The following is a 22581-nucleotide window of genomic DNA, read 5'->3' on the forward strand; positions in this document are numbered from 1 at the left end:
TCCAGAGTAATTGAGAAAGCTAAAACTCTGGCAGGTATTGCAGGTGACAGACGAGGCGATACATTCAGAATGCTCACCCTAAGGCCTCTGCCATATTTCAAAGACATTTTCCTTCCACACAGGTAAGATAATTCTACCACACTTCCTAATTCCACCTAGATAATTCTCAAGCAATCCACAGAATTTTATTCAAATCGCCCTTATGCTCACAACGCTAACTGATGTCTCAGCAGAACACGGGAACTCAGTTGCTGCTCAGGTTTCCTTTGGATCTGACGTCCTCCACGGGTACCAGACCTGGGAACCAGACCTTCACCTCCCTAATCAGTGAGGGACTATCACAGAACTATCCACACTGAAGACAATTCATAACACGGTCAACAGGAAAACCACTTCCCTGAAATTGTGAGCAGCTGGAGTTCTGGTTTTAGGTACTAACTCCTGTGATTCTGGGCAAGTCCAGAATCTCTCTGTTAAATCATTTACTCTCATACTGATGCTTCTTATGTGTACTGTAAGAGTTATACAAGACTAAGTCCAGCAAAAGTATTTCCACTCCATGCTGTGCACTCGTGTGGAAAGAAAATTTTATATTTTGTTATGTTTTAGGTCACAGACACCTTTGAAAATCTGATAGAAATCAACTGATTTGTATCCTTTTCTCAGGAAAAAAACGTACCTGCGTAATAATATACATAAACATTTTGTGTACTTTTAGGGAGTTTCCTGATGCTAGAAGGTTCATGAACTCAAATGAATACTCTGGTCTAGAGTGCAAGTTCATTCTCTACTAGCAGTCTCATTTGGGAAACTCTGAATTTCAGTTTCCTCATCTATAAAACATAGTTAATGATGTCAATCTCTCTGCTGACATCTTGTAACTATTTTGAACACAAAATTTTTTTAACATCAATGTTGGGAAAACAAACTGGTGTTGCACAGAACTCTGCTAACTCTTAAGTTGCCATCGATCCATTACCCTAGTCCTTTAATGGTGTCACAAAGTATTAGTGAGTACTACCCCGATCTCACTGGCACCATCAAGCTTTGGGAGGTGTGAATCATCAGACATTGTTTTTAACTTAACCTGGGCCCTCGGAGACTGACTGGATGGCTGCACCGATACTGTGCCCCTTACTTCCTTTCTAGCTTTTGTTTGATTACTGATCTCTTAACACACATCTATGGAACTTAATGTACTAGCTCTGCTTTCCCTCTATGAAAATACTTTCATAATCTGAAGTTTTACATCTACCAGAATACACTTGGATCTTCACTGGCATTAAATCTCGATCTTCACTTGAGTGCTTCTTAAAATTATTGTTTTTGGACTCCATACTTGACATCTCTGCTCTCCTCCATTGGTGTGAATAATTGGAAACTGTCTTGCTAGATCATTATTTCTATTTTACTGGCAAATAGACTAACAAAATATAAAAGTATAGAAAGTACCCCCGGGGTTTACACAGTGGGTGACAGAGCAAGTTAACAAAATACGACCCAGTTCACAGTGTAACATATCTATCATTCTATTACAATTTTCCTTTCTTCCTTGAGTCCACTGAAGTCATCCTTCTATATAACAATGGATAATAAAGAAGATTGGATAATACATACATACATTTTATTTAAGGCACACGATTTTTATGTTTCAATTTAACTTTTCATTTTGAAATAATTTCAGGCTTAAAAAATGCAAAAATAGTACAGAGTGCCCATATATTCTTTACCCAGGTTCCCCACAAATTAACATCTTATAGAACCAATAATACAATTATCAAAGTCAAAAGATTAACATTGTTAAATACTATTTGATGATCTATGGCCCTTTTTGAAATACCAACAATTGACTCACTAATGTCTTTTTCTTGGACCATGAGCCAATATTTAGTTGTGATGTTTTCTTCATCTCTTTCCATCTGGGACAGTTCCTCAATCTTTCTTTGTTTTTAATGACCTTCACACATTTTTAAGGGTCCTGCCAGGTTATTTTGTAGTATGTCCCTTTTGGATTGTCTGGTATTTCTTCATGATTAAATTCATGTTATGCATTTTTGGCAAGAACATGACAGAAATTACTTTTTGTGCCTTTCTCAGTGAATCATATGAGAGGCACATGATGTTGATATGTCTCATTACTGGGGATGTTAACTTTGATCATTTGTTTAAAGTGATGTCTGCCAGGTTTTTCCACTGTAAAGTTACTACTTTCCTTTTATAATTAATAAGTATTTTGAGAAGAGATACGTTGACACTCTGTAAATATCCTATTTATCATTATATTTTCACCCACAAATTTAGCATCCATTTGGATGATTCTTGCCTGAAACTATTATGACTGTGGTGTTTACCAAATGGTGACTTTCTATTTCCATCATTCCTCTTAATTGGCATTCTTCCTGCTAAAAAAGAGCTTTCTTTTCTCCCTCACTTATTTATTTGCTCAATAATTTCTTACAACCTTATGGACTATATTAAGAATATCCTATTACTCTCACTATTTTCTTGCTCAAATGTCCTGAATTTGGAAATACGGAGCCACTTCAGGGAGGATCCTGCATTATTTCAACGTTTTCATCATTGTTTACTCCTTCCCTACTTTCTGGCACCACAAGATGTTCCAGACTCTTATGACATACGTTTCTGGTTCTGGCCCTGGATCATCCATTTCTACAAGCATTCTTGGTTTCTTTTGCTAGAGAATGGTATTTAGAAACCAAGAACTAGGTACCAAATGTGCTCATCACTATTGGGGTGTTAATGCTTCTAGGCCCTCTCAGCAGATAGAGCTGGGGATATATAAATGAACACAAGCACATACTCCTATTTCATTATTTGTATATCTGTGATACATATTTTTCTTATTGATATCTAAGATAAAAATCTAATAACCAGGCTTCATTCTAGCCCTCTTCCTTTCTTTGACAGAGAGAAAATAGCTCTCATCCGCAATCCTAGGAGATATTTGAAGCAGTTTTGGAAATGCTAAATCTCACCCCTATGGAAAATTGAATCACTCACCCATATCTTGTGAAATACAAATATTCTGATAAGAGTGCAATAGTTCTTTTTTGTTAATTTTTAAAACATCTTAAAGCCTAACTCCAATTGTTGTTTGGCAGTCACTTAGATTAACTCTTTTTTACCCACTTCCTTCATCTGTAATTCCTAAGAATACAGTTAAGTTTTCTTGCTATTTTTTAATGTTTCATGTGGGGTACCCTGAATACTCTAATTCACTTTGATTATTTATTTTTTGAGTATGTGAAATATTAACACAGTTCCAAAAATCAGAACTATACCAAAAATGTCCATTCAGATAAATATCACTCCCTATCATCTCTTCACTCTTGTTCCCTATTCCCATTCTTTCTATCCCCTTCCCCTGGGCCCAACCAGAGTATTTAATCCGTTTTATTAATTTCTGGTTTGTCCTTCCTATTATTGATTCCAATTAGCAGATACATATATACTTTCTTATTTTATTTCCATTCCAGATGATGTTCTTCATTCTGTTTTCTTCAACTACCCTCCTCTGCATGAACATTTAGGTAGTTTTTAATAGGTTACAATTATAAACAATGCCATGATGAATAATCTTGGGCATATAGTTTTCTTTTTCTTTTATTATCATTATTATTTTTTGAGACGGAGTCCCACTCTGTCGCCCAGGCTGGAGTGCAGTGGCACAATTCTGACTCACTGCAACCTCCACCTGTCAGGTTCAAGCGATTCTTATGCCTCAGCTTCCCGAGTAATGGGGATTATGGGTGGCCACCACCATGTCAGACTCATTTTTATATTTTTAGTAGAGACAGGGTTTCACCATGTTAGCCAGGCTGGTCTCAAGCTCCTGACCTCAAGTGATACACCCGCCTCAGCCTCCCAAAGTGTTAAGATTACAGGCATGAGCCACCACCCCCAACCCAGGCTAGTTTTAATATTGTTGATATTGTGTCTTCAGGATTAACTGCTAGAAGTGGCATTGCTGGGTCAAAACATTCAGTGTATATGTAGATTTTTTTAGACATCACCAACTTCTCTCCCAAAGGCTTGTATCAGTTTGCATTCCCATCTGCAATGTATGAGAATAAAGCCTGTGTTTCTAATTCTCCCTGAAATCATTTTAGCAAGATGCTGAGCAGCATTTGAATGGTTAATTCGTGTTTACCTCCTCTCACTGCCTATAGATAATCATCTAACCATGGTGCTAACAATTAAAGAAAAGGTTTACATAAATGTAAAGGAAGAAGAACAGAAAAAACAAGGAGCTGGGAAAAAATCACTCTTGGAAAAAAAAATAGTTGGCTTTGATCACAGCAGCTCAGGATGAAACTATACAGCTTAGCGTCTTCTCTTTGAAAGCTTAACAAATCAAGAAGATTTTGCAGTAATTTTTCCCATGGCGAAGATTAAGCCCTGCCTCCTTTATGTCCCCAAGATCTATACTCACATTACAACAAGTGGCATATAGTACTTAAGTTATCTGCTTAAATGCCTGTCTTGCATTAGGCTTTATACTTTTGAAGTAGACACCATATATTATTCAATGTATTTATCCCAACTCCTAGCACAATGTTCAACATTGTGCTTTCCCTGATAAAATTTTGTTAATTCAAATATAATTTCAACAAACTTTGTTCAATCAAATATAAATTAACATTTCCCGAGTGCTGCTTCTGTGCCAGACATCACCCCAAATATTTTACAAGTATTATCTCATTACATCCTCAAAACAATCATACGAGGCTCGTTTTATTCTTATACTAATTTTATAGATGAGGAAGCAAAGGCTTGACGAAGATGGCAAGTAACTTGCCTAAGGTGATAGATCATGAAAAAATGGAGTTGAGAGTTGAGTGGAGTTTGAACTAATGTCTGTCTCATTCCAAAGAGCAGCAGGGAGAAATAGGAACCTTCCTCATTCCACTTAGGTAAGCAAGTTCTCACTCTGCCTACGGTAAGGACAGAACTAATTCTATATTAATTTAAGGATTTCATGCTAGTAGGAAGGAAAGAAAAGGTGGTGGTTTAAATGGTTTCCAAATAGACTCTTAGGAAAGCTTTCTGAGCTTTTCACCTTTTGGTGAACAAAGCTCTGGCTGCTCGGATACATGCACACATTTGTTACACCCTTGTGACTGTGGTTTACGTACAAGCATCCTATTAAAAGAGCTTTTAAAAGACTGAAATTTGATTTCCTTTCGGACAGCAAAGGGAAAATAAGAAGATGTTCTTTGCCCTCCTGTTCTGTGTTTGCAAGTGAAGTCTGTAGTTCCCAGAACTCTCTCACCAGCTTGTTACATTTCCATAAATCTGTCCAAGAATACAACATTGTTCATGCAAAAATGTAATATCAACTGTAAAACACATGCACATGATACCTGGGTCCAATTGGCCCTCATTTTGTATGTAAGTAAAAATAAGCACTGCTTTAACTCTTAGAAACGACAATATCACATTATTTAGATAAGAGCCAAAAAATCGTTATTGAAATTCTGATAGCATTTGCCTTACTGGTAAAAGAAAATTACCTGTAATACATAGTTTAAATAATTACTTTTAAACAAAAGCTTCTTTTCTGCATTGCGTATTTATCTTTTGAGACCAACTCAGCAGGGCTATGTATTTTATTAAAATTGCCTTCAGACTGCTAATGGCAGGGCGTCTGTTAGCACAGGAAAAGTGATGGCAGTTTGACTCCTATTCCTAATATTGGGAGTTAGTCCAGACACTTAAGAGCCAGAACTCTGCTGTGCATTTGACTATGTTATCAACACTTTACTTGCTAATGATACTAGTGACAGCATTTCAATATGATGGGTCAGACTTCAATAGGAAAGCTTGTAATTATGCTACGGAACCAAAGAAACCCCCCAAAAACACATCAACGGCCTCCCCCCAAGAATCTCTTTTATCAGCAGATCAGTTGGTGTTAAGCTTCGTGGCTGGGAATTATTTAGTAAGCTTCTGTTCAATATTGGTTTCCTTCTCCACCTTCCACCTTGGATGGGGAGCCTCCATCAACACCTGATCTCTCCCCATTCAGAAAATGACAACTGAAAGCTTTCCTGTGGTGCAACTGTGTGCCAACTACCCAGCAGAAGGTCACACGGATGACTTCCCTGTGGCTTTTATTTTCCCCAGGGAAATCCACAGCCAGAGCTGACTGCTTGCCAAGTATGCTGAGTGCCACAAACCAGTAGTGCTAAGATCCTCCCATCCTTCTTGATGGGAAGCAGTAAGCAACTGTGCCGAACACCTGTGTCAGCTCCTATTTCTGGGGACACCCCAGGCAAGCACTCATTCAGCATTCAGGGAATAGGGCTCCCCTCTTCCAACGAGCACTTTTGTCCAAAAACTTCTCAGTAGTCATATGATAATAGTTCTGTTTGGCAGATCTCTGTAACATCAGTGTGTTTAACTACTGTTAAAGAGGATGATTTAAATCATTTGTGAGTTAAATATTTTACTATAAGCATCTAAATGAAATCAGCAGAAAGATTCTTTTCTGTTATTGTAAAAGTAAAGGCAACATTTGCCATCACTTCCTTTTGGAGCTATCTCAACCAACCTGAGGAGGAGGAAATGTAGTCTGAGATGTAAATGGCATGACTCTATAGATGGATGAGATCTAAATCAATCAATCTTTTTCCTATAACTGAGAACAATATCACCAAATTGAACCAATGAAAATACTAGCCAAGAAATGAGATGGAGAAGAAGTCAGGCAGTATAATGAGGGTGCCTGTCACAGAGTAAGACTCAGTAAGAATACATGAATGAATAAGTGAGTAAATGAATGAGTACACAAACAACTTTTGATACTTCACAAAATATCCATAATGTAGAAATGAATATATTCTAGTGAGCCAATAAAGCCTGCATTTAGTGCTTACTGTTTGCAGAGCACTCAGGAGGGCCCTGGGCAGATATTAAAGATAAATAAATGAATAAACAAACCAAACACAACTTCAAGACCATACAGTTTGTAAAGCAGCAAAGCTATAACTCAAACTTGAGAGTTTCTTTTATTTCCACTATTCCACGTGATCTTCAAAATTCTACATGGCATTCAGCACCCTCATCTTGCAGGCTATCCCCTCAGTCTACATCGCTCTTCTTCCACTAAGGAGGCAACTTTCAGCATCAAGTTTAAATTCATATGGCTGTATCGTCAACTCCCATGCCAGGTCCCAGAATCTCCAATGTGGAATATTTCCTCAATATATCAATATTGGTAACTCAAATATAAAGACTCTCAAAACAACTCATGCTCTCTGACCAAACATTTTTAAAAAAGAATAAATCAATAAAAACAAACTGCTTTTTGTGATTTCCTGTATCTGTGAATTGCATGGCCTTTATTTCCATTATTCAAGATTGAAATTGATCCCTTAGCACTCTAGGAAGACATCAAATCCTATCGAATCCATCTTCAGATTTCTGCTTATATCTGTACCCTGGTGTTACCACGTCAGGCCTGACTTTCCTGAACTCTTACTTCATGATTACATTAGTAATCTATCTTCCTTCTTATAACCATACAGTTTATAAATCAATCAGCCTCATAGTGACATCATAATAATTAATTAATCCAAGGCACAGCCCTAGTCATCACCCTACTTTCCCATGACAAACAAAACATTTTAATGACTCCACAAGTCCTGTGGAGTTAGGACAAACCACTTAGCATAAGATTCAAAGTCTTCTTATTATTTGAACCCAACTTACCTTTATAGTCACTATTTTCCTTTTGTATCCCTTCTGTTGCATCCAAACTCAAGCCCAAAGAGGAACATAAGACACCACAGCTTTAAATATATCCTTGGCAATCTTGCCACCGTCCAACATCTCTGTTGGGCAAAATCGTATGCATCCTTTAAAGCCCAGCTCAAATACTACCTTGTCTATGAAACTGTATCTTTTCTATGAAGCCTTATACACTGTCACCTTGTAGATATTTTGTAGCCTTTATGGCATTGGATTTCACATTGTATTCATTTGGCTATAGCTCTTCACGCCAAATTTATTGAGCACATGCTATTAGCAAATAACTTTAAAAAGTGTGTTAGGGATGAAGTGATGAACAAGACAGTTCACTTCCAAGTGAAAAGCAGAGGGAAGACAGTCCTTCAAAAACAACCAAAAAATGGGGTGAGGGTTGGAAAGTCATCCACACAGCTGAATGCAACTAAGGATGAAGTAAGACAATGACTAAAAAATACCTTTTGGATTTAGCATGATAATGGTTATTGATGATCTTAGCAAGATTTGGCAAGATAGAAGTGGAAGAGGGTAGAGGAGTGAGAAGGAGAAAAGAAAATGACCGCAATTGAAGATAAGGCTTTAGGAAAATTTGTAAATGAAGGGAGTGGTAGCTAAAGGAAGAGGTAAAATTTTTTTTTAAAGTTTTTATTTGTTTTTAGATGAAAAATTTGGGCATGTTTAAATATTTTGCTTCTAGTAATACAGAAGAAGTTGAAGGTACTGGAGAAGAGAATCAAAGTTTGTTGAACAGGCAATGGGTAAGCATAGGTGGAGGAACTAACTCTTTTTTTTTTTTTTTTTTTTGAGACGGAGTCTGACTCTGTCGCCCAGGCTGGAGTGCAGTGGCGCGATCTCGGCTCACTGCAAGCTCCGCCTCCCGGGTTCCCGCCATTCTCCTGCCTCAGCCTCCCGAGGAGCTGGGACTACAGGCGCCGCCACTTCGCCCGGCTAGTTTTTTTCTATTTTTTAATAGAGACGGGGTTTCACCGCGTTAGCCAGGATGGTCTCAATCTCCTGACCTTGTGATCCGCCCGTCTCGGCCTCCCAAAGTGCTGGGATTACAGGCTTGAGCCACCGCGCCCGGCCCAGGAACTAACTCTTATGGGAGTGGAGAATTTCCTCCACTGTCTGTGGCAGAAAGTGAAAGGAATCACTCCAGACTCAAAAAAACAATCACAGATGAATATGTGAAGTTGAAGTAGGCATGCCCTCTCCGAAAAATAATGTCAAAGAATAATTTCCTTATTTATCAGTTTAATCATGGAAATGATTCTTATTCTTATGACTGAAAAGGAAAGAATTTAGAGTAAGAATTTTTAGGAATATAATATTAAACATCCATAAACAGGTATGTATGTATATATCTTTGTTGCATGAATATTCTGACATGCAAATCATGAAAATCTAAGCCTAGATAACCTAGGTAGAGATTTTAAATAGTTTCTAATGAATTGATTAGAAATGTGAAAACTTTCCGGTAAATACTGATTTGGAAATTGAAAACTGCTGCCACAAGATTGCTAGAAGAAGGCACTTCCCACCTCCCAAATTACTTTTTAAATATTTATTTTGATTCTTCACATGATAGAAATATTTTTAGAAATAATCCTTCCTTCCAAGTATCAATAATATCTACTTTGACACAATAATTTTCTGAAAATAAATATGGATCTTATCCTCTGTTATTTACATGAAACCATATCCCTTATTTTCTCATTTGTATTATAAATGGTTACTTCTAATGTAAGTAACTCTTTATTCACCCATTTTCTCTCCATTACCTAATATGTGTACAATGGCTTGATAAACGTGAAGGAACTGCAGCAACAACAACACTGCACTTCTCCCATAGGTCATGGAGGAGGCAAACAGGTCAAAGACGCCAAGTCACCCAGCTAGTAAGTTTCAGAGCTGCCTTCAGAATTCATGCCTGCTAATTCATACTAAATTGATTTGTTTTAACTACTCTATGTTTCCTGCTTATAAATAGTCTCATGGATTGGAATAATTATAATAAAAGAGTTACATGATTTTCAAACATCTTCCTTTGCAAATAGGAGATAAAATTCAGGACTTGTTTCTGGACTTATAGAAAGCTATGTGGTTTGGGTTGAAATTATAAATGGCCAACAAACGAGAAATTCAGCTGTGCCAAGCAACTAATTGAATGCACACGAATTTTAAATATTATATATCATTATCATTAAGGTCCCTATTATAAAACAATGTTATTATATAAAGCCAAAAACCATAATTCAAATTCAAAAGAATTCTGCAAATTAAAGACATGGAAAAGAAAAAGGATAGCTGTATTATCTAACATTAGCCCCTTGAACACAAGCATCAGTCAATATCCTGATTAGAAAATGTTGCCCTAATCATTATTAAGTCTATTTTTACTCATAATTTAGATTCTGTCTATAAAGGGAAATTTTTTTAAATGATGTGCACAACTTGTAAGTCAGACTGATCCTTAAAACATATAAACCTTAACATACTCCTCATCTGCTAAGATTCCTTTAATGATCTCCATCTCCCTCAGAATAATATTCAAGGTCCATCATAGTCTACCAGGCTGTAAATGATAGACACCACTCAGCCTCCACGGTGTCATCTCTCACTTGTCTTCTCCTGTCTTCCTACCACTGCCCTTGCCATTCCTTCAACACACCAAGCACACTCTTCATAATGGCTCTTCCTGTTGAATGTACCTCTCTTTCCCCACATTTTGAAATTATTCTCTTATTCCATTCAGTCCTCTGTTCCATTCTCTCCTTATTAAAGAGCCTTTCCCTAGATAGTGTATCTGAGATGGTCTTTCAGTGTTCTCTAGTATCCCTGCTTTATTTTTCTTCTTAGTACTTATCCCCACTGACATACTCATCAAAATCTTCACTTCACGTTTTTTTCCATAAGAATGAAAGCTCTGGGAGAGTAGGAATTTTCCTTGTATGAATAAATGAATTAATGAATGGATCATCATCTTTTTATTTCATCTAGCTAAAGAGAAAACTTTTCCAGGGAAATGGCACTATCAAAAACATTTTTATGATCTTGATTTCTTTGAATATTAGTATAATCCAAAGTGAAGTGTTAGTACCAATAGCATTCTTTATCAAATGATAAATTGGCAAAATGGCAAATATGATGGTATTTTTATGTGTGTGCATTATGTAGTATGCAGAATGATTTGTGTTCCATAACCTGCGAGGTAGCATAATGTAGTAGACCTGCATCATGCCAAGAAACATAGATTTAGTTTTATTACTAATGTTTCATGTTACAGAGGATAGTAATTTAGGCTTGTGAAATAAGTTGATTAGACCAAGTTTCTTTCTATCTCATAAGACTATAGGGATCTATGAGATGTTTGTCCCTTCCTTCTTGATTTTGCTTCCAAACATGCAAAAGTCAAACAACAAGTGTATTCAATTTAAGGTCAATATTTATATAATAGTTGGATGCCAAGAACACCCACCACATTTAGCTTCAACTTATTTGGTTTTAATGTTTATTTCCGTAATATTTGCAAACTAAAAATTCGGGGATGTTTATTATCAGAATACTCTTTATCAAAGTATCATTGAAAAGTGGTTCTTAACTCTGCAAGAATCTGTGCAGACACACTTACTTTGGCATATCATTTCAAATACAGTTTTTTGCAAGACTCTTACCTAATTTAGCTAAAAGCAGAGACTTAAGCATATGCATTGCATCAAGATATAGTTGAAATGTATCTTCCCTTTAAGCTGGTAAGCAGTGTTCTCCCAAGGTACATGCCAATAAAAATTTGTCTAATCCCTAATATCCTAATGTTTATGCTAAAAAATAACAAAATCCCTGAAGCATCCAGATAGAATCACTTTAAGCTTAGTTCCTTTATGAGTAAGTCATTTTAATTGAAGAGATCTGATCACACTGAAGGACAAAGACATTTATCTCTCTGTATAATGAAAACTGAAAAAGCCACTGGTAGTTGTTCTACAGAAGACCTGGATGTGGAGGAGCTAAGACACACTCCAGCGGAGCTGTGGAAGTGGTAACACGGAAGGGGTAACAAAGAGGGAGGGAACCAAGTCTTCACTCATAACTAAGCAATAATAGTGAGAGTTGTGAGCATTGTTGAAACAACCAAGACACTTCCCTGGACCGAGGAATGAACACACAGTCATTAGCCACATTCATGGCAATGGGGACTTCAAAGGCCAGTGTGGCTCCAGCTTACTGAGAAATGTGACTAAAACTAACCTTGTACAATGACTGCTGAATGCTCCCAGGAGACTCTTTGACTATTGAGACCTTTTATTTACATAGCAATTGTCCGATTTAATTAACTTTCATTTCATACACCGTAGTCAACATTCTGTAGTTACTATTAGTGTTGGCAAACAGATTGACTCTGAAGCGTGTCAAGGGCTTTGAAAGGTGGACCCCAGCACAGAGTATATGGCAGAGAAGAAAAGAAACTCGATTTTCATGACCTGGGTGCTCCGCCACTACAATTACATTTTATTAACATTCTACATGTTTTAAGAATTTGATTCTTAAAAGTCATTAAGGAAAAGTCATTAAGAAGTTTCATTTCAAAACAGTTTATACAAGGAAAAAATATAGAAAAAATATAAATTTGGGCATCAATGTAACTTAGGTAAGAAATTTTTTTTCTATTCTTGATAGTTTCTTTTAATTGGTTTTTTTTTTTTTTTTTTTCATCTTCAAACTATAAAAGGAAGACACCCAAATGCTCGGCTTCTTATATTATTAGAGTGTTACTCATAAATTGCAAACCGAGAACAACTCAAGTAAGCACATGGAAGAAATAAGCAAGTGGCAAGAGAATTAATTGTAAAACTGATGGCAAAAGAATGACCAGCAAATGGTAATGCAAATGTCCTGACCTGCTGAGTCTCCCAGTCCAATCTCTCCCACTCCCGGTGTCCCGGTCTCCTTGATATTATCTATTTCTTGAAATGCTAAAAAAAAAAAAAGAAAGGAAGAAAAATTGAAAGAAGGAAAGAAAATATTAAGTGAGAAATCAAAGTAATTCCAAAATACTCAAATAAAAAAATTGAAAATCATAAAGATAGTTAAATGGGATTTCTATTGCAAAATGTTGGAAAAAATATTAAGTAATTTCATTGTAATAATTTTTTTTTCTAGACCAGATTCATAGCTGTAAAACAACATCAGACTCATAGGACTGTGCCAGTTAGTGGCTGATGAATGACAAATCAATGAAAAACTAAAAAATTTTTATTAATGACATTTCAAGATACAGTGACAACTGAAATGTAAAAATATGAACTAATTATTTAGGAGACATATCAATTAAATCACTTAAAAGTCATATGATTAATTCATTCATGTGAGCACACATGTGTGATGCATGGACTCACTCACACAAGTGTGTGTATATAGCCTGAAGTGATCTTAAGCCTAGTTTTACTGAGACAATTACATCCATTTTTTATAGTCCATGATAGGTAGTTTAAAATATATATATAATGCAATATTACTTAGAGCTACAATACTTTATGCAAAACATTCTAATGGGCACCGAAATTTATGGAATACATATGTGTATAAATTTATAGAATAAAATTTATGGAATACATTTATGAAATAAAATTTATGGAATATAAGCAAACACACTGCTACATTGTACTAGGACACTAAGTTATAAAAGAATAAAGACTTCACAAACCCATTGAATAATTTCCAGGCAAAAATACCAATAATAGGAAGAACAAAATGAAAACAGAAACACTCTATAAGCGGTCACTTTATCAGAGCGAGACTGCAGGGTCATAAAAGCAGAATTTAAGTATTGATTTCCGGGAATGTTTTGCAAATTTATCTAACCTCTTGGAGGCTTATTTTCTCAATCTATAAAATGGCTTCATAAGCTTGTCATGAACCCCAAATCCAAGTTTTCAATACATATAGCTATTTTATTATGATTTTATTATTTATTTGTGATTGCTGACTATTTTTTATATGGGGAAGTTCATCAGCTATTATCTGCTTTTTAAAGTTTGGCCACCAAAATGATGACATTATATGACTTCAAGATGTTTAAGCATTTATTAATTATATATGGGATCTTGCAACAAGTTTATTAAAATTGTATAAGTAAAAAGTGTATCAATTTTTTGTCCTAGGTTGGTCCTATGTTATCAACCAGATTATGCAGGTCAGTATTTTAATGACGATACTTCAAATTGTACTTTCAGGAAAATAGAATTCCACTTCTGAAATACTGGTGCTGCAGACTTAGAGGTAATCTAAGACCAGGTGACTTGTGCAACTTTTATTTATTAATTTATATTCTTTTTCATTTTAGAAGCCTAAATAATTTTGGAATATTTAGATTATTTTAGAGTATGTAAAATAGCAAAAAGAATTATATTCTATAACCAAGTAGGATTTATCCCAGGAATGCAAAGTTGATTTATCATATAAATATCAAATAACATAACATACCATATTAAGGGAAAAATCATACAATATCTCTACAGATGCTGAAAAGCATCTGACAAAATCCAACACCCTGCTTCAACACCATCAAAACATTAAACGAACTAGCAATAGAAGGAAACTTCCTCAACCTAGTAAAGACCATCTACGAAAAATCTACTACTATAATACTTGATGGCGAAACATTAACTGTTTTCTGCTTAAAATAGGGAACAAGAATGTTTGCTCATACCACTTTTATTCAACATTTTGTTAGAGATTACACACAGGTTCACTAAATAAGAAACAGAAAGAAAAGGCATCCAGGCTGGAAAGGAAGAAGTATGATTATCGCTCTTTATAGATAATGTTTTATTTTTACTTAGAAAATCTTAAGGAAGTAACTAAAAAACTATAAGGGCTAAAGAACAAGTTCAGTGAGGTTGCAAGATAGTTGATCAATACATAATAATTAATTGTATTTCTTCACACTAGTAATGAACATTCTGAAAATGATATCAAGGAAACAATTCCATTTACAACAGCATGGAAAGAACAAAATACTTAGGTATAAATTTAACATTAGAAGCGTAAGGCTTGTGAATCACAAACTAAAAACATCATTGAAAAAAATTAAAGAATATCTAAAAAATGAAAAGACAACCCACATTCATGGATGAGAAAACTTAATATTCTTAAAATGATAATACTCCCCCAATTAATCTACAGATTGAACATAATTCTTATCAAAATCCCAGTTGGCTTTTTTACAGAAACTGTCAAGCTGATCCTAAAATTCATATGGACATACAAAAAGTCCAAAATAGCTAAATCGATCCTGAAAAAAAAAAGAGAAAGTTAGGGGATGCATCCTTCCCAACTTCAAAATGTATGACAGCTACAGTAATCAAGACATTGTGGTCCTGGTATAAGGATACACATACAGATCTAATGGCACAGAATTGAGAGTACAGAAATAAACTCACACATTTGTAACTAGTTGATTTTTGATAACGTTGCCCAGATAAGTCAATGGAAGGAAGAATAGTTGTCATATAAGTATTTATATATATATATATATATTTTTTTTTTTTTTTTTTTTTTTTGAGACGGAGTCTCGCTCTGTCGCCCAGGCTGGAGTGCAGTGGCTGGATCTCGGCTCACTGCAAGCTCCGCCTCCCGGGTTCACGCCGTTCTCCTGCCTCAGCCTCCCGAGTAGCTGGGACTACAGGCGCCCGCCACCTCGCCCGGCTAGTTTTTTGTATTTTTTAGTAGAGATGGGGTTTCACTGTGTTAGCCAGGATGGTCTCGATCTCCTGACCTCGTGATCCACCCATCTCGGCCTCCCAAAGTGCTGGGATTACAGGCTTGAGCCACCGCGCCCGGCCGTATTAATATATTTTTTAAAATCTGGTCTTTGTCCCTGGTTCCTGGCACAGAGTTTCAGAAATTCTTGAAATTCCCTGAGTGATAGATGTGCCTTTGTTGTGCTAATGAAGTGGCGCAGGGTTGTTGCCACAGGTAGCCTACAGGATGGGGAAGGCTGGCAGAAGAATAACAAATCTCATGTAATTAGAGGCATTCCCAGTCCTCTCCTACCTCTGGGGAAAGAAGAAGATCTGAAGATTAAGTTTAGTCACATGGCCAATGACATGCTTATGTAATAAATACCTTGAATAAAAACTACGAACACAAGGTTGGGTGCAGTTGCTCATGCCTGTAATCCCAGCACTTTGGGAGACCAAGAAGGAGGGCAGATGCCTTGATGTTCAGGAGTTTAAGACCAGCCTGGCCAACATGGCAAAACTCCATCTCTACCAAAAATACAAAAATTAGCTGGGCATGGTGGTGCACGCCTATAATCCCAGCTACTCGGGAGGCTGAGGCAGGAGAATCACTCTAATCTGGGCAGCAGAGGTTGCAGTGAGCCGAGATCACACCACTGCACTCCAGCCTGGGCAACAGAGCAAGACTCCATCTTAAAAAACAAAAAAACTATGAACATGAGGCTTGAATTGCTTCCAGGATAGTGAACATATTGATGTACCAGGAGGGTATTGCAACCAACTCTATGAAGACAGAAACTTGTGCTCCAGATTATTCCAGACATATCCTGTGTACTCCTTTATCCAGCTATTCATTTAAATCCTTTATAATAACATGGCAATTGTAAGTATAGCACTTTTTGTGAGATAGGTAAGCTGTTCTAGTGAACTATCAAACCTTAAAGGGGTTCTTAGGAACTCCCAATTTTGTAGCCAATTCTTCCAAGCAGAAATAAGAGTAGCGTGGGGACCCCACTTGCAGTTGGTCTTTGAAGTAAGGACAGTCTTGTTGAGGACCTTGTCCTTGAATTTGTGGGATCAGATGTTAACTGTGAATAGTTAGCGTCAGATTGAATTGAACTAAAGGACACCCAGCTGATGTAAGAGAATTAGTGTTAGAATGTAATACAGTCTTCAACAAATTATTCTGGGATAACAAAATATCCACATGCAAAAGAATTAAACTGGATCCTTATCTCATATATAAGTAAGAATTCACTCAAAATGGATGACATATACCTACATGTAGAAACTAAACTATAAAACTCTTAGAAGAAAATGTAAATATTTATGACCTTGGGTTTGGCAATGGGTTGTCAGACACAATAACAATAGATATGCCAAGCAACAAAAGCAATAAACGGATAAATTGGACATTAAAATTAAAAACATGTGTGCTTCTAAGGACACTACCAAGTGAAAAGACAACCTACAGAATGGGATAAAATATTTGTAAATGATACATTGACCAGGAACTGACTTACATCCAGAATGTATAAAGAACTCTTAGAACTCTATAATAAAAAGTCAAATAACTAATTAAAAAATGAGCAAAAGATCTGATAGACATTTCACTAGAGAAGACGTACAAAGAAGATGCTCAATACCATTAGTCATTAGAGAAATGTAAACCAAAGCCACAATGACATGCCACTATATATCCACTAGGATGGCTATAAAAACAAGACAGATAATTACAAGTGCTGGTGAGTCTATAGAGATGTGGGAACGCTAGTAGATTGCTGGTGGAAATATGAAATGCTGCAGCTGCTATGGAAAGTAGTTTGCAGTTCTTAGAAGTTCACAAATTGAGTTACCAAAATGACCTAGTCATTCTACTACTAAGTGTATACCCAAGATAAATAAAAACCTATGTCCACACAAAAATGTGTATACATATGTTCATAGCAGCATTATTTATAATGGTTAAAAGGTACCAATAATCTAAATTTTTTTTTAACTAGCTGACAAATGAATAAACAAAATTTGGTACATCCATTACAATGAAATACTATTCGGCCTTAAAAAGGAATGTAATTATTACAGCACGGATGAATCTTAAAAACATTTTATCAAGTGAAAGAAGTCAGTAACAAAAGACCATATATTGTATAATTCTAAGTATAAGAAACGTCCAGAATAGGCAAATCTATAGAGACAGAGCGCAGATCAATGGTTACCCAGAGTTATGGGGGAACACTCGAGGAGTAATGCAGAGTGAAAATGAGTGCAAAGTCTCTTGTTGTCACATGGAAATATTCTAAAATTGGGTAGTGGTGATACTGAATAATCCATAAAGTCTCTAAAAAACACTGACATGAACACTTTGAAAGAATGAATTGTGTGGTACATAAATTATAACCTAACAAACCACTCTTCTAAAAATTATGTACCATAAAACAAAAACACATTAACTTAGTCTCATTATCTCTTTTTAAAAAGTATGCACATCTACCTTGAAAAATCTAACAGTGTTAAGATAATACAAAATAAATGTAGATTACTCCCTGATACATAACATTAATGGCATACCATGGCTAAAAACTAATAATAAAATGCGTAATAGGAAGATGTTCTACTTTTAAATTAGTCTTCAGAGATTAGTTTTTCAACAGTACTCAAGTGTTGTAATACAATCCAAGTATTACTGTCTCTTTATCAAGACTTAGACTGTAAAAATATTTTTAACATAAAGTATGGCAACATTTAGAATACAATTTGTTAATAGCTGGAAATCATGGACATTTTAGAATTTTGTAAAACCAAAGAGATTTTAGAATTATATATTTGAGAATGACTGCTAGAAAAGAAAATTTTAGCTGCTAATCCAAAATAGATAAATACATGAGAAAATGTCTGCTTTAAAAACATCACATTTTGAAAGGGGGAATAAGAAGGGGATGACTAATAGGGTTCAAAAATACAGTTAGAATAAGATCTAGTGTTTGGTAGCACAATAGGGTGACTACAGCTCACAATAATTTATTAAATATTTCATGATAACTAAAGAAGTGGAATTGAAATTTTCCTAATACAAAGAAATGATAATTGCTTGAGATGATGGGTATCCCAATGACCCTGATGTGATTATTACACATTGTGTGCTCAAATAAACATATCACATGCACCTTAAAAACATATGCAACTACTTTGTCTCCATAATAATTAAAACTTCTAAAAACATCAAATTTCAGCAACATAAAATTGAAGTTCCCTACTTCTATCTATGTAACCTTTAATTTTAATATGAATGCATTTAATGAAATACTCAAGAGGCCACATATCCTAAGGGACTCACATTTATCCAATTTCATGATCATAAGAGTTATATGATTAAACATCCTCAATTCCAGTTATACCACCTAAGTGTCTAACCTCTCTGTTTAGTTAATACGTATTTTACTATTCAAGTGTATTTTCTGCTACTGAAATTTAAATAAGACTCCAATCCCTTCTCTAAAGTGTGCATACACATTGCTTTGAGTTAAATTGGGGATTTGTTGAACAGAAACCATCCAACCATTCATCTGTTCATTTACTCAACAAAAAGTTCTTGAGCACTTATTATAAGATATTGCATGTAAGATAAGGCAGAATGGAAAGAGAAAAATAACATGTACTTTGGGGTCACACAGATATAAGCTTGACTTCAGGTCTCAACTTATTATAGGTGGTGAAACCTTTCTGAGCCTTAGTTTCCTCATCTTTAAAGTGATGATTAATTGAACTAATGTGCTTCCAAAACTCGATAATTAATGTTAATATCTTTTTTCCTGCCTATTTGAAAGTTAAGTAGGTTAATCAGACAAGAATTCTGTGTCTTAGGAGGTAACAGCAGATACAATGTGTATAATTAAATAACGTGAAAAATTACAAGGCAGAAATTCCCAGTGATAAAATAAGTGAGATGATTTATACTAGATATAGAATATAGTATCATCATTATCATCAAGTAGATATAGCATTTATATTGTTAACCACTGAGATAAATAATTATCAAGTAACACTAATTTTCTTCCAAAACATTAATGTTCCAAAGTATTAACTATGGGAAATAATCAGAGGATTTGTACTTTATATAACCAATGATACACTCACATTCATACATAATATAAAAATGATTCAAAGTATAAATGCACAATATAACAGTGCTAATTCAGAATTACAGGAATTTTTTACTTTTTTCTTTTACTAAACTATATTTTCTAAATATTTCTCCAAGAAATTTTATAACTTTCTCAATAATAAAAGGGCTATTAAATAAAGTGACAAAACATACATAGGTTATATGTTATTATTTTAATGGAGCAAAAGAAAAAAAAAGTTTTCCAAAGATTCTAAGTTGGCACCTAGTCCCTCATACCCAGTCTTCCACCACAGCACACAGATCTCTACTGGGGCACCCCAGTTGGAAGCATCTAATTGCATCCCTGCTAGAACTTTTTCTAGCATTTTGCCTGCTCTTAAGAATAGGAAAGCAACATTTTGAACAGCAGTGCTCACCATATAAACATGAAGTCTCCTCCAAACAGTATTGAATAACCAAACTCATAGAGTCAGAAAACTATCATTATCTTTGTATTTATATCACATTTTACTCCACTTCCTATGTAGTAGCCAAAAGTCTGAAGAAAACATGTATTGACTTATTGTGTTTCATGTTAGACACCTTATCTACACTGGTTTTTGATTTCACAACTACCCCATGAAGTGCCTATGGTTAATTCCACTTAACAAATGAGGATATTGGGTTGGACTTAGTTGTCCCTGATCACATGTGACAGAGCTGAGATTTTAATTCAGGATGGCCTGATGTCAAAATCCATTTTCTTTCCAATATATCACATAACCTCTTCAAAATATGCCTGTGTATCAATTCCTCATTTTATTTTCAAGTGTTTGGTAATGCATTAAATAAAGTAATTGTTACTAATATGGAAATGAACTAGTCAAGTTACAGTGAAAAAAATACAAGATATGAAGGCCTCCTCCACCCCATCCATCACTCCTCCTTCTTCTTTTCCTTTCTTTCCTATATAGCACTTGCCATCTCTAAAATTAATTTGTTTTATAACCATGTCTATTTTGTTCATTGGTTTACCTCCAACACTTAAAACAGAGCCTGACTTCAAATAAGAGTTTAAAAAATACTTAGTAGATGAATAAATATATTCATGAGAACATGTGTAAATTCTTTTTAGTAGTTAAGTGTCTCTTTACAAATCTACTAGCCTCTGTCAGCTTTTAAATCTCCATTTCTTAATGCAATACTACCTAAGATTGTTATAAGTTTAAATTTATTCACTCAAAAACTGCCCACTGAGCACCTACTACATGCCAGATTCTATTCTAAGCAATGTAATCACAGCAGGGAACAAAACGGACAAAAATCTCTCATGCAGCTTACAGTCTGGTGAGTAAAGAAAGACAAGAATACAACACAATGTATTAAATAGCAATAAGTGCTTTGGAGACAAGAACAATTTGTAGGTAAGAATCTGAGAGCAGGATCTGCAATTTTAAGCAGGGTGACTAGAAAGGAAGATATATGAGTAAGGAGGTGAGGGATGTGGAAACTGGGGAAATAACTTTTCATACAGAGTAAATAGCATGATGGCATACTGTATTTTCAGAATGGCTGCAATGGAGTGAGTGAATGCGAGACTAATAGGAAGTGAGGTCAGATAAGTGAGGGAGAAGGCAAGGGTTGTGTAAGGCCTACAAGGCCATAGTTAGGATACTGGCTTTTGTTCTTAGAAAAATTAAAAGCCAATATGGAGGTTTGAGCATAAGTGGAAAAATCAGGTGACTTAGGTTTTAATTGGTTCAATATTTCTCAATGAGGTTGTTAATGGCATTTTGAGTGGACAGCTCCTCTTTGTCCCCCCCACTAGGCACATGGCAGTCCACTTAGTGTCTCTAAACTGGACCCATGAAATGCCAGTAGTAATGTCCCAGTCTTTTGACCACCAAAAATGTCCCTATTTATTTCCAGGGCTAGGTTAAGAATAGGCTTAAAGTAGGTAGAGTCTATTTTAATAATATTCCAGGCAACGGTTTATATTATCTTGGGCCAGAGTAGCAGTGGTGAATGTGGAATTTTTTTTTTTCTGCAGAGAGGTTTTGCCAATGGACTGGACAGGGGTATGAGTGAAAGCTAGGAGTCAAGGATGACTCCCACATGCTTAAAATGAACAAACAGAAGGATGGAATTACTATTCGCTGAAATTGTGAAGACTGAATGTGGGTGGAGCAGATTTAATGGAAAAAGTAGACGTTCATCAAGGCACGTTACAAACTACCACGTAAAAGCAGATATATCTAGGTTTCATCCAAGAATTTTGCGAAATGAGGAAATGGGAACTAGTTCTGAACTGAAGGATTTTGTTAGAGCATGTTTTGGGAGGGGATAGGATTAATAGAAATAAACATTAAATAAATGAGTGAATAAATGATTACTGAAAACAAGTTGTAATATATTAGCTCTTCCAAGCAATTAGATTGTGCTAAGAAACATTTTTTAAAAATATAGCCCACAGGATTGAATCTAATTGTGGGATTTCAAACAATACATGGTATGGTGGTAGGCAGGCTTTTAATGTTAACGTCACACTGTGCCCATATTGCTTGGAATAGACACCCTACAGTGAGACTAAGGCTGAACCCTGGGAAAACAGTGGGTGATACAACTGTCCGGCACCCCATACTGACTAAGCATCACCACTTTCAATACTGCAGAGTCAACTGGTCAATATATGTGACCTTTTCTCTATTCATGGGTAATTTGAGGATTTCAGACGAAAAGCTGTGTCCAGATACTATTTAGATGTTTCTTCATGTGTAGAGTTGAGTCATCCTTTCAGACAGACGAAATTATTTGAACGAATACAATAAACTGATTGATACAAACACACTATTTAGAGTTGCTAGGAGGAAGTGGCTGATTGCATCACTGTTAGAACGTTTTCCAGCATTCTGCCTGCTCTTAAGACTAGAAAAGCAGCATTTTGAACAGCAATGCTCATCATAT

At 35.6% G+C, this 22581-nt stretch overlaps 1 protein-coding gene across 13 annotated transcripts in view; it reads right to left on the reverse strand.

Moving 5' to 3' along the window:
* The window catches only part of SOX5 (SRY-box transcription factor 5), a 1038891-nt gene that overhangs the window by 670920 nt on the left and 345390 nt on the right, over positions 1–22581 (reverse strand). For 11 of the 13 annotated variants that reach the window (XM_021923251.2, XM_021923254.2, XM_021923247.2 and 8 more), the window contains one exon: positions 12669–12743. The exons of the other annotated variants lie outside the window; for them this stretch is intronic. The gene's annotated coding sequence lies outside the window, so the exon portion shown is untranslated. The remainder of the gene's footprint in view (positions 1–12668; positions 12744–22581) is intronic. 13 annotated transcript variants of the gene reach the window in all.

The sequence above is a fragment of the Papio anubis genome, chromosome 9 (assembly GCF_008728515.1).
Source record: "Papio anubis isolate 15944 chromosome 9, Panubis1.0, whole genome shotgun sequence".
NCBI classification, from domain to species: domain Eukaryota; kingdom Metazoa; phylum Chordata; class Mammalia; order Primates; family Cercopithecidae; genus Papio; species Papio anubis.